Raw genomic sequence first — 14162 nt, forward strand, 5'->3', positions numbered from 1 at the left:
ATTATCCTCCCCCCAGAAGAAAGTACTCATCATACGATGAATGGTTTTAATAGTGGATTGAGGGACCTGAAGGACAGCAAAAAGATGAAGAGCCATACTAAAAAGAACATGATGAAGTAAAATAAGACGGCCACCCATCGAGAGAAATCTCATCTTCCACCCCGATATTTTCTTTTGAATATTAGTCACCATATCTTCCAGATGTACATGTTTGAGACAACCCAAAATAATAGGCACGCCAAGATATTTGAAAGGGAAAGATCCTTCTGAAAATCCAGTCTTCCGTAGTAATAAGCTTTTACGAGCTAAAGAAATTTTTTGAGAGCAGAAAATGGCTGATTTAAAGTGATTGATACACTGACCCGACCAACTCTCATATTTATGAAGCACATATAAAATCTCCCTTAGGGCTTGAGAGCTACCATTAGAAAAAATCACTACATCATCAGCATACATAAGATGAGAAATTATGGGCATACCTCGGGCCTGTGAGAATTGACCAAATTTCCGAGCCTTCGCACTTTGCTTGATCAATCTAGAGAGAATTTCTTGAAGAATAATAAAGAGATAAGGGGAAAGGGGATCACCCTGACACAAACCTCGGCCTGCTTGAAAAAAACCTTTAATAGTGCCATTCTTCATAATAGAATACCAAGGGGTCGAGATGCATGTTTTGATAAGAGCACAAAAATTAGAGGAAAAACCAAAACATCGAAGAACCTCCAGAAGAAACAACCAATCCACACGATTATAGGCTTTAGCCATATCCAATTTAATCATGATATTACCACCATGGGCCTTCTTATTAATGGGGTGAATCATTTCCTGCTTAATACTAATATTTTCAAAGATGCTTCTCCCTGGAATGAAAGCGCCTTGTTTCCACGAAATCATTCTTGAGAGGAGCCCTGTCAAACAGTTAACAATGATTTTGGAACATATTTTATAGAGCACCGAGCATAGGCTGATTGGCCTAAACTTATCAAAACCAGAAGGTGTATCAACCTTTGGAATTAAGACAAGAAAAGAAGCAGTGAAAAATCTTGGGAGTTGTTTAGAACTAAAAAAATCAGATATGGCTTCCAAGACATCTTCTTTCATAATTTCCCAAAAACGTTTGAAAAAACCAGAACTAAAGCCATCAGGACCCGGGGAGCTGTTAGAGGGTATAGAAGACAGAGCAGAAAACACTTCATTCATAGAAGGCACCGCACACAACATCGAGTTGTTAGAATCAGAAATAATAGGTGAGATAAGAGTCGATAAATCAGGTAACAATCTGATCGGCGTGCCCTGCAAAAAAGAAGAAAAGTAATCCGCAACTCCCTGATGAATACTCTCAGGTGAATTAAACACCATGCCATTTGATGATCTCGTGTCCACCACTCTTTTACGCCGTTTATTAGCAAGACAGGCATGAAAAAACTTTGTGTTACGATCACCCTCCATATGCCATTTTAACTTAGACATTTGAGCCAATCTAGTATCTTCACGACGAAGCCAATTATCTAATTCCGTAGAGGTGGCCATAAGATATCTCTCCGTAGATTCATCCCAATTTTGCTAAAGTTTCTTTTCAATCTCCTCAATTTGCTGCTCGAGAGAATTAATATGCATATAAGTATGACCGAAAATCTGTTTATTCCATTCACGCAAGGTGACCTTAGTGTTCTTCAATTTAAAAGCCAATTTTGTAAGCCCATGACCATCAAAAGTAGCAGACCAAGCCTGACAAACACAACAAAAATTGAGGATGATCTACCCACATTTGTTGAAAGCGAAAAGGCGAAGGGCCATGAGAAAAAGGATCCATCTTGAACTCAATAACCATGGGAGAATGATCGGACGTGGTGCGTGGCAAATAAGAACAAATTGCATTCGGAAAATAAGAGAGTAATGAGAAATCCATAAGAACTCGATCTAGGTTTGCCCAAGACCGAGCAAGACCCGACTGCCCATTACACCAAGAAAAATTTCTACCCTTAGACTTCATCTCAACCAAGCCGCCTTGGTGGATCCAGTCATTGAAGTCCTCCATCGCCGCATTTGATCGAGGTGATCCACCCCTTCTCTCCGAGTTATTCCGAATGATATTAAAATCCCCAGCAAAAAGATAAGGCTCCGATCCCATAGCCTGAGAACTAAGATCCTCCCACATAATTTTCCTTTCATACATATTGCACTTTGCATAGATGATAGTACACAAAAACTGATATGACACCGTGATAACACGAAGGGAAACAAACTGCAAATTTGACCTCACCACTTGAATATCAAGAGTATTGGCCCAATAAATCCAGATTTTTCCACCAACATCTACATTCGAAGTAAAGGAATCAAATTGTAAATAATGTTGCAAACGGATAGCTTTGTCCAGATTTTGAAAAGGTTCCAGAACCACAACCATTTGAGGCTTAAATTTACAAACTAAGTTCTTCAGTCTTCGACGGGAGGTACCAATGCCATGGGCATTCCAAACAATAATAGAGTTATTCATAAAGATAAGGTAGAGGGACGTGTAATGACCCGAATGAAGCTTCTAACTTTCTCAAACTTTTTCTTTTGATATTTTTTCTTAACCTTTTTACCTTCAGATTCCGAATGGTAATCCTTTAACTGAGGGAGCACTTCTGGAGGGATATCAGGATCAGGCTCAGAAGCAATATCATCAAGATAATTGCCAAGATTTTCATTGAGAGTCTTGATTGCTAAACAGAGTTCATTTTCCTCCATTTCAATGTTAGCAGAATCCTCTAGGATCAAAGGCGAGGGTGCTTCAACATTAAAGGAAAAAATGTTATTATGGTTCCGAAGAGTACCTACATCCTCACTTGGCGCTAGCACCCCTCCATCATCGTGAGCATTGATCTCCATAAAATTCCCTTGGTCAAGGGATGGTTCCAAATTATTAACAAACGGTTCCAGAGTAGCACTAACTGGTTTCGGGATCTCATTCATTGGTTCTTCGGACTCGGTCTTAGGAAACACAGGGTTGGTTATCCCACCACCCTGTTTATTATCCGAAATATTTCCACCAGGTGCTTGATCTCCTTTCTTACGATCATGGTTTTGCTCCCCATGCTTAGATTTTCCTGCATCCTCACTTGGCGCAACTGGGTCAGCGGACTCTCTCTCAGGAGGAATAAACAGAGGGTTGGTTATCACACCACCTTGTTTATTATCATAACTAGTTCCACCTAGATCTTGATCTCTTTTCCTACGTCCAGGGTTTTTCTCCCCATGCTTAGATTTTCCTGCACTACATGTCTTAGGATTATGACCCTGCACTCTGCATTTTCCATAATACGCAGGTAACGTCTCATATATAACCTCTTGTTTCCTACTTGTAGCCAGACTAGGATTACCAATCCAGAAATAAGAGATCGGCTCCTTGGTAGCATCCATCTCCAAACAAAGTCTAGCTCCATCAGTCCGGGTCACACAACGCGTGGGGTTATCCCTGTGTATAAATCGACCAATCGGTGCAGTGAAAATCCGAAGGAAGGATTATTGATAAAGGTTGGGAGGTAGCCCGGGAAGTAAAATCCACACAGGAACATTAAAAGGTTCATGCTCCTCATTGAAATAGGGAGACTAGTGGGAAGCATGGTAAGCCACTCCATTCACTTCACAGGATTCAAGGGACAAGGCTTTCACAAAATCCGCTTCCGTCGCCATCCTAACGAAAACGTTGCAGGGCAATTTCTTAGAGGAGACCACTGGGGTAGATGACAGACCCCACCGGCTAGAGATAAAGGCACGTATAGCGGCCAGTGAAGGTCGTTGTTGAAGAAACTTGATCACTATAGAAAAATGGAAAGGCTCCACAAAGCGGTTGATTTCTTCTTTGGAGAAATGGAAAAAAATCTCGCCTTCCATAACTTTAGGTGCACTAGGGGCTACAATGATTTCAGGGAGGGGTTGCGGCGCCGCAATAGCCATTTCAACGAAGATTGGACGGCCAGAAGAATGGCCATCCACGGCTGCCATGCAGCCTCAACGAAGCAGAGGCCAAGGGGACCTTGGAAACAAACGAAACCCTAGCAGAGCACGTAAAGGGCAGTTTCGGCACTTACAAATAATTCTTCGCTTGTGGTGTATTTGTTTAAGTATAATTGGTGGGATTTAGCCAATCCTCGAAGGGGAGTGCTCGATTATGGATATTTCTTGAGTGTTAATACATCGAAAAAATGGTATGAAGATGATCATTTTGTTTTGGTTTTCCAATCATCTCAAGTATTCTACTATGATCTTGAGTTAGGAAATCAATGGCGAGTGGTACAAAAATTTTCTCCAAAAAATATATATGATGTTATCCTCGAGGCGGAGAGACAAGATGAAGAAGAACATGATCTCTATACTCAAGAAGCATACCAAAAGTTAACTTGTCTTTAACAATTTTGTGAATTTGAGCTAGTATGAGATGATTCCATTACATAAGAAAGATATTGAGGCTGTAATTGTTGGTGTATCAGTTGAGCAAAATGTTAAGTCATCTAAAGTATCTACAAAAGATGAGGGCCAATGGTCAACTGAAGCTGATGCAAATGATTGACCGGTTTTGTGTTCATATGACACTTTATGACAAATATTTTATGTCATGAATGTATCAGTGTTTTGGAATTATGACACCAAAGAGGAAAGAAGTTCACATCCTATTTCCACCGGCTCCCAGCTCTCTATTTGACTCACCACTAGGGAATAACTCTACAGAAGAAGGTAAAAATCTAATAATTATTTTGTTTCAATTAAGGTAATTTATACATATTACATCGTTTTTAACCATCATTTATTTCATTTCTACACCGAATATTATATTTTAAGAGTTAACAATATAATCTTGTCAAGGTTGAGGCACTACTATAGGCGTGACGTTGGAAAAATATTGTAAAGTGGGTAAGATTAATGTCAACATTCCTGACGAATATACCAGAGGTGATCACCTTCATGAAGACAACTAGCAGCTTGGCTTGCATTGCATGTGGTTGCTCTTATACGAACTTATGGACTTTTGGTTACGAGTTCATGGCAGAAAGTCTCTCAAGATGTGAAAGAGTTTATAAAAAATGTTGTTTGGTAATATTTAAAATTTCTTAATTTATAATATTATTTAATATCTATGAAAAATATAGAATATGCAAGTGATAATCTCTATGTATATATTTTTTCAAGAATGACTTCAAACTAAATTCTGGTTGAAGAGAGGAGCGTAAGATTGTCGATGAGCTTATGTGTAATGCATTCCGCAAATATAAAGTGAAGTATTATAAGCATTATAATAAGTTCGAGAACAAGGAAGAGACATGCCAACAATCTTTGTGATATGGTGAGGATCCATCATATAAGGCAAATTAAATTAATTGTTTTATGTGTCCTATTTTATAATTTTGTTTCCTAATATTTACAATTTATATCCAAGAGTGAAATTTTATAAACAAAACAAATAGATCAAAATTGAAGATTCATCATCATGCATGTTTAAGATCTTTCCATCACCTGTATAAGAAATTGGTAATGTTATTTTATATTTTTTTATTGTATATTGTATGTTATTTGGATGTATTGTAGTGATTTTATATTTCAACAAATATCTCTCCTGTAACAAGAGTCTAATACCAATTATGATCTGACAAAATTATATACTGCATCACATACTAATCATGATGGAGAGTGGACTCATCTTGATGCCGTGAAAATTATGTAAGTATTATTATCTATTTTAATTAAACATATTTGAATATTTGTGATGATATTAATTCTTTTTCTTGTGCGTAAGAAAAAAATGTTACCTTACGTGCTGAATCTGTGTCAGATCAAAATTTCTCAACAAGTGATGTCAAAAGTTTTACACAAGTTCTGGGTTCACGTTCAGGATATTTGAGGAGTTTGGTTCGCTGTGTAAGGCCTTCTAGCTCTTCCTCATTGTCTGGGTATGCCACCAACTAATCTAGAGCATTAGAGGAAGTGAATTCTAAGATTGAGGAATTGAATAAAAGACAGTATGAGTTAGAGACTCAATTGATGAAATAAGTAGATATGAAGATGCGAGTGAAACAACAAGAACAACAACAAGAGGAGCTCAGGAGAGAGATGCAAATCCAAATACAAAAGCTTATGCACCTGTTCAGGCTTCCAAGCAACTACTTTATTTATTTGTTTCTGTATGACGAACATTAGTACAGTTTTATTTATTTTTTTCCCACTTATGAGACTAATTTTATGTGTATTGAACAAATTGGAATGTATTTTTTTTAATATATTATGTATGTGTATTTGGTTTTTTATTATTGCATAAAATCAATTCATTATTGTTCGAACAACCCAAAATCGTTCGAACAAAAATAGTTAAACCGTTGGAACAATGAAATAGATCATTCGAATTTTCTCCATATTAACCTTCATACATCAATCGTAAACTGTTTGAATGTAAAAAACATTTGAATGCTTACTGAATACATTGAAAGCGTTCAAACATATTTGTCTATTTGACCACTAAAGTTAACGTTGGAACGGTTTTGCTTTTGAACAAAATTTTTTCGATCGACCACTCATTAAGTATTCATTCGAAAATAATTAACTGTCGAACATTATGTTTTTACCATTCGATTGTAAATTGGGATGAAACTAAATTGTTCCAAAAACAAATTTTCGTTAGAACGCGATCGAACGATTTTGCTTAATTTCGTCCCAAAAGACATTTTTTGTGATGAAATTGATACTTTCATCCTAAAATATGTTTTGGGACACTGTTATTGGAACGGCCTTGAAACGATTTTTTTTCTTTCTTCCCAAGAAGTATTTTGGGATGAAATCACAATTTTTGGAGACAAAAAATTCTTTGCCAAAAAACCACTTCCATCCCAACTGCAATCAATGGCCATTAAGTACTCAATTATGTCTAATGGCCACACACTACTACCCACAACATCCTTACCATCCTTTTTTTTTTGGAGTGATCCGAGAATGTAGAAATCCATACGCCAAATCAAACCCATGGGGTGGATAGGTAACTGCCACCTCAAGTAGCAGATGAGGTCCTAAAAATTACTTTAAGTTTTGAGAATCATGAAGATTTAATGATTTGGAGTATGGAGAGAAGTGGTTGCTTCACAATAAAAAGTGCATATAGGTTATTTTTTGAAATGGAGATGGGAACTGGGCTGCCTAAATCATCCAATACCAATAACCAAAATAGAGTTTGGAAATTACTTTGGGGACTGAATATTCCAAATAAAGTTAAGGTGTTCTCATGGAGAGCTTGCTTGGAGGGCCTACCAACATTAGTGAATCTAAAACTGAGACTTCCACGGTTGAATGAAGAATGCCAGGTATGTAATATCCAACCAGAGATGACCATGCATGTATTTTGTCCGTGTACAAATCAAAGAATGCTGGTTGTAGTTGTTTCCAGATTTGCAGATATCATATCCTAATGTGCAGTTTTTAGTCTTTCTAAGCAACTTTCTCGAAACAAAAACTAAAGAAGAGGTGAAACTTATGCTGTTGTTGTCTTGGACTTGTTGGTATAGGAGAAACCATAAAATTTTTGAGGACGAACTGCTACAAGCTAAATGGGTGGTTGCTTAAGCTGTCTCAAAGAAACAAATGTGCAAGATTATCAAATCAGATGCAAGAACCAGGAAAAACAGAATTACAAAATGGTCTCCTTCTGCAAATGATGTTCTCAAATTGAATGTAGATGGAGCAATTTTTCATGAACAAGGTGCAATAGGTGTGGGTTTAGTACTAAGAGATAGCAAGGGAGAGGTTCTTATGGCAGTGTCAAATAAAGAATTGGATGTGACATATTCATATGAAATAGAATTGCTTGCAGTCCTGTGAGGTATGCAATTTTAGACTGCAAGCAATTTTGTCTTCCTATGGTTATTCATGAATTAGAGATTGAATGTGACTCACTATTGGTGGTTCAAGATATCCAAGCTCCAATTGGTTCTTCATCTTTGATGGGGCATATACTTCAGGATGTTAAACAATTGATGCAAAGAGTGGCTAAGTGTTCTATCCATCATGTATTTTGAGATGCAATGTGGTGGCTCACAAGTTAGCTAGACTAGCTTTTAATATCCAGGATGTCAATGTTTGGTGTGATGATATTCCTATTTCTATTAAACAAACTGTTTGGGTTGATAAACAGTTTTAATGTTTGCCGTTTTTTAATGAAAAGTTTATGATGTTTCCTATATATATAAAAAAGAAGACATGTAATCAATTGAAATATTTTTCTTATGAATTTGAAAATTAGGGATAAAATCGAAATTTAAAATACTAATGAGTATTTTAGAACTATAGAATGTGTAATAGTATGGCGAGATTTTTTAGTGATTTGTGAAGTCTTATAATTATCTTGCAATTTAAGATTCTTAGGCCAGTACTTGTACTCGAGCGGGAGCATTAATTTGTAATGTGTATAATGAAAAGGTACATGCATGTATATATGCATGATTTCTATTGTCCAAACATTTGGGCAATACTTGGTTGAATATTTCATTTGATTTCTCTGCTTTACATGTGTTTGGGTGGAGCACACAAGATGTCGTTCACTGATATTTATCCTTTAAATTAATTTTATTAATTATTTATTGTTTTTTTTTTTTATATATATTTTGCAAGTAGTTTAATAAATTAAGGGCAATAGATCATCGGCCATACATATGGTTAAAGTGACTTGCTAGCTTAATTTTATATTGCTTGGATTAGAAACTTTTATGAACCATTATTATATTGTTTGGCAACAATTTGCTCGAAGTGGACGTTTAAGGAAAATTCTTCTCATCAATCATTACCACCCCACACTCCATGAAAAATACTCCTATATCTTATGAAAAAGTTATATATCATGTGGAGTGTGAGAATGAATAGTGACAGATGCATAGTAAATCCTTAAGCTATTTACTTGAGTTGTTTTATAAGAATCTTTCTTACTAGTTGGTTGATGCATTATTTTTCTTCACCAGGAGTTTTCTGCGTTGAAATATTTACTTTGCTTGCAGCAATTGAGTTTTTGTGACCAATTTCCAGAAGAATATACTTTACATGTCTTTTGCGTCTAATATGCAATATATTTGGCTTGACATATATACCCCTATTTTGAGGAATATAAATACAAGAATTCTCCAAAAATACCCCCAAAAAAGGTTCAGGCCAGTCCATATTCCTCAAAGGAAACGAACATTATAAGAGGTCATGTCCTTAACTTCCATATAAGGAAAAAGAAAGTGAGGACGCATATATAAATATATACACACACACACGATTCCGATAGAACAGGCCGAGACAAAGATCTGTTCATTAGAGGAGGAAGGGAGGAAGTACTACCGACTACGTACGTACTATTGATCTACGGGAGGCACGTGAGCCGCCTTTGCACTTCAGAGTTTTGTTCCAACATGAGTGTCGAAAGATAGATCCTTGAGTGATAAGAACAAGGAAACACGCGTGTGGTGGCTGTAGTTGTAATATTCACCCTTCGATCAACACCATTTATGATATGGAAAGAAGCATGACAGATATGGATGCCAAGAGTGTAGCCAAGAGATTGTAGGCTGATTTATCTCCATCTCATTGATAGTCATAGGACTGATTATAGTGCAGATTTTACTCCTTGTAATTTGCTAAGTCTTACCTTGTATAGCATTCACAGTTGTCCATTACCATGTATAGCTATAGCTTATACTGTCTTTCAATATAAATACAATACTACTCCCATGATTATAAGGGTGGTGAGATTTCTCTATCATCGACTTGTGTTGCTTTTCTTCTTGGTATCAGAGAATTCATATTGTGAGGAGGACAATTTTTTTTCCCGCAAACATGTCTTCAGTATCATTGAATGTTGGCAATTTTGTTACCCTCAGACTCAAGTCTGAAAATTATCCTCTTTGGCGTGAGGAAGTCCTTGCTCTAGCAGAGAGAGTCAAGAATTGATAACCTATCTTACAGGAGAAGTCACTATCCCTGAAGCTGTACTTCCACCTCCAGAGGGTTCAAATCATCCAGCTATTCCTAACCTAGAATTTGTGAAATGGAAAACTACTGATCGACTACTTAGAGGCTGGGTCATTGGCACCTTATCTGAAGAGGCTCTTGGGATTGTCATTGACCTGGACACTTCGACACATGTATGGAGGGCTCTCAAAGAAGCACATGCTCAATCTTCTCAGGAGCGACAGTTTCAACTTACACAGCAACTCAATCACATGAAGAAAGACTCTGATATGCCTTTGAATGACTACCTCCGTAAATTCAAAGGTGTGTGCGATAGTTTATTTGCTATTGGCTTTCCTGTTGATGACAAAACCAAAGTATTCTCTCTATTAAATGGCTTGGGAGCAAGGTATGAACCTTTTACCACCTCTATGCTCAAACCTCCTATGCCAAGTTATGCAGAAGAAGTGCCTTTATTGCAAAGCTATGAAACACAGATTAGCTTGCACTCTCCTGACTCAGCAGCCTACACTGCCTTTTATGGTCAGAAAAATAACTCAAAGTTCAACAACAAGGGATCTCGGCAATTAGGTAGTTTCTCATCAAAATGTAAAGGTTTTTCTCCTGCTGATCAAGCAACTGTGAACCTGAACAATCCAGGTTCTCCAAATGTGTCAACCGATTCTACCCGTGAGCCTAATCGTGAACTTCTTTGTCAAATCTATGACAAACGAGGCCATACTGCAATTCGTTGTTGGCACAAGTTTAATCACTCAATTCAGCCTAACAACTTGCCAAAGCGTTTGCAGCTCTCAACATTGCCTCAGAAACCAACAATGATGAATGGATTTTCGATACAGGAGCTTTTGCTCACATGACTTCTCATGAAGGTATTTTATATACTTAAAACCTTATGTTGGTTCAGATCATGTGTTAATTGGAAATGGAGATTTTCTAAGAATTACACACATTGGTGATGCTACCATCGGGTCAGGATCTTCTAAGATTACTTTAAATAATATTCTTTTGGTTCCTAATCTAGAGAAAAACTTGTTATCTATTGGACAATTGACTACTGATTATCCAGTAAACTGTGAGTTTTCTAATGAGCATTTTGTGATCAAGGATCGAGTGGCACAAAGAGTTCTAATGAAGGGACTCAAGCTGGATAATTTGTACACCATTCGAGCTTCACCAGCTGCTTTCTTTTCAACAAGGTTTCGAACAGTAACAAGGGACCTATGGCATCAAAGGTTCGGGCATCCTCAAGCAGCTGCTGTTGCTAATCTCCAAAGCAAGGGTTTTATTAAAGTACTGTCCAATAACTTAGAGAATAAAGTTTGTGAGAGTTGTCAGTTAGGGAAGATGTCTAAGCTTCCTTTCTCTGTTTCAGTGTCTAAAACATTTGCTCCTTTTGACAAGCTTCATATTGACTTGTGGGGGCCTGCTCCTGTTCCTTCAATGAATAAATTTCATTATTATGCTGCAATTGTGGATGATTTTACAAAGTTTATTTGGCTTATTCCTTTAAAGCAGAAGTCAGATTTCTTTAATCAATTCTTACTATTTGAGAAATATGTCTTGAGACAGTTTGAGAAAACCATAAAAGTAGTACAAACAAATGGAGGGGGAGAATTTCTGAACAATGCATTTATTAGTCATTTGCAAAATTCTAGTATTTTACATCAAGTATCATGTCCATATACGTCTGAGCAAAATGGAATTGTTGAGAGGAGACATCGAAATATTAGAGAGTTAAGACTTACAATGATGTTGCATGCAAATGTTCCTAAGTGTTTTTGGGTAGAAGCATTTACCACAGCTGTATTCTTAATCAACAGACTCCCTACTATCACTTTAAAATGGGAGTCCCCTTATTATATATGCTTTATCACAAAATACCAGATTATGGATCTCTTCATGTCTTCGGTTCAAGATGTTATCCTTATGTTTAGGACCAAAAGACAAGTTAGTTCGACCCAAAGTCACTCTCTTCTGTATTCTTGGGCTATAGTGATCGACATAAAGGATATAGGTGTTATTATCCACCTACAAGAAGGACATTTATTTCCAGACATGTAGCCTTTGATGAGGATCATCTTCACTTTAAAACTCATGTCTCCAATAACAAGTCTCATTCAGATTTTCTAGTCACTACTTTCAAAGAATGGGATTGTTCAACAGCTCCTATATGTTCTCATGCTTCTCCATCAGCAAATATAGAAAATCCAACTCCTAATGCACCCTTGAGTAAAGAACTAATTCTATCTGATTTAGTATGTGGTGCTGAACTTCAGTCCAATACTGTCCCAGCTATGATACCTGACATCTCCTCTCTACTGGATCAATTCGAAGGCCGAGCAGGTCCTGAAGTGACCAATCAGTCCATAATAACTCATGCAGAGTCCTTGAATTCTATACTGCCTATTTCTTCACATCCTATGCAGACTCATGCAAAATCAGGTATTCATAAACATAATCCTAAGTATGCTTTAATTCATTAGTATGGTGGCATACCAAAGCCACCAAGAACAATTCAATCAGCTATTAAGCATCCTGGTTGGAAGAAAGCTATGGAAGAAGAATTGGAAGCATTATGGCAAAATGAGACTTGGTCTCTTGTTCCCAGAAATTCCACAATGAATGTGATTGGATCACGTTGGGTACTAACACCCAAAATCAATCTTGATGGATCATTACAACGCCTAAAGGCAAGGCTGGTAGCTAAAGGTTTTCATCAAGTGAATGGAATAGACTTCACAGAGACTTACTCTCCTGTAGTGAAACCAGCTACTATTCAAATAATTATTTCACTAGCTGTTGTTCGAAAATGGAGTATTAGACAGCTAGATGTGAAAAATGCATTTCTTCATGGACTCTTGTCAGAAAAGATATTCAGGGAACAACCTCCTGGCTTTGTGAACCATGAAAAATCTGATCATGTGTGCTTACTTCATTAGGCTTTCTATGGATTAAAACAAGCTCCAAGAGCTTGGTTTGATAGATTTAGCACCTTTCTACTTGAATCTAGTTTCTTCTGTAGTACAGCTGATCCAAGTCTCTTCATCAATCATTCGGCTCATGGCACCTTGGTGCTACTTCTATATGTGGATGATATCATCCTCACGGGTTCCTCAGATAAATTAATTGATCAATTCATAGCTGTGTTGCACACTGAATTTGCAATGAAGGACCTTGGTGCACTTCATTATTTTCTGGGATTGAAGTCAGTCATGTTTCAGATTGACTTGTACTGCACCAATCTAAGTATGCTATTGATCTGCTTGATCGTGCGTTAATGAGACATTGCAAACCAACTCATACTCCAATGACTCAAAAGTTCAAAACAGTCATGGACTCAACAGCACTTTGTGATCCTCACACCTATCGATCTCTAGTTGGTGCATTACAGTATTTAACACTAACCCGTCCTGATATTTCATTTAGTGTTAATTATGTTTCTCAATTCATGCATGCTCCAACACAAGACCATTTCACAATGGTAAGACGGATCCTGAGATATGTGAAAGGGACTGTTCATCATGGTTTGCATATTCAAAACTCCAGTACATTGGACCTCTATGCCTTCTCGGATGCCGATTGGGCTGGATGCCCACAAACACGACGTTCAACCACTGGTTTTTGCACTTACCTTGGCAGTAACATCATTTCTTGGAGTGCAAAAAAGCAACCCACAGTCTCTCGTTCAAGCTCAGAAGCTGAATACAGGGCTATGGCCCAAACTGCTGCAGAAATAACCTGGCTTACTTTCATTCTCCGTGACCTTCAAGTTCCATTGATAACATCACCAGTTTTATTTTGTGATAATCTCAGTTCCTTGTTCATGACTGTCAATCCTGTGTTTCACGCTAGAAGTAAACACATTGAGTTAGATTATCATTATATCAGGGAGAGAGTTTCTCTTGGTTTGTTAATCACTCGGCACATCTCAACTTCAGCTCAGATTGTAGATGTTTTCACTAAGCCCCAAACCAGATATGATTTGGACAGACTCAAGAACAAACTATGCCTTGTTACCACACCTAGTTTGAGAGTGGATGATAATATTCACCCTTCGATCAACACCATTCCTGATATGGAAACAATTGATATGGAAAGAAGCATGACAGATATGGATGCCAAGAGTGTAGCAAAGAGATTGTAGGCTGATTTATCTCCATCTCATTGACAGTCATAGGACTGATTATAGTGCAGAT

Source organism: Juglans regia, chromosome 15 (assembly GCF_001411555.2).
Source record: "Juglans regia cultivar Chandler chromosome 15, Walnut 2.0, whole genome shotgun sequence".
NCBI classification, from domain to species: domain Eukaryota; kingdom Viridiplantae; phylum Streptophyta; class Magnoliopsida; order Fagales; family Juglandaceae; genus Juglans; species Juglans regia.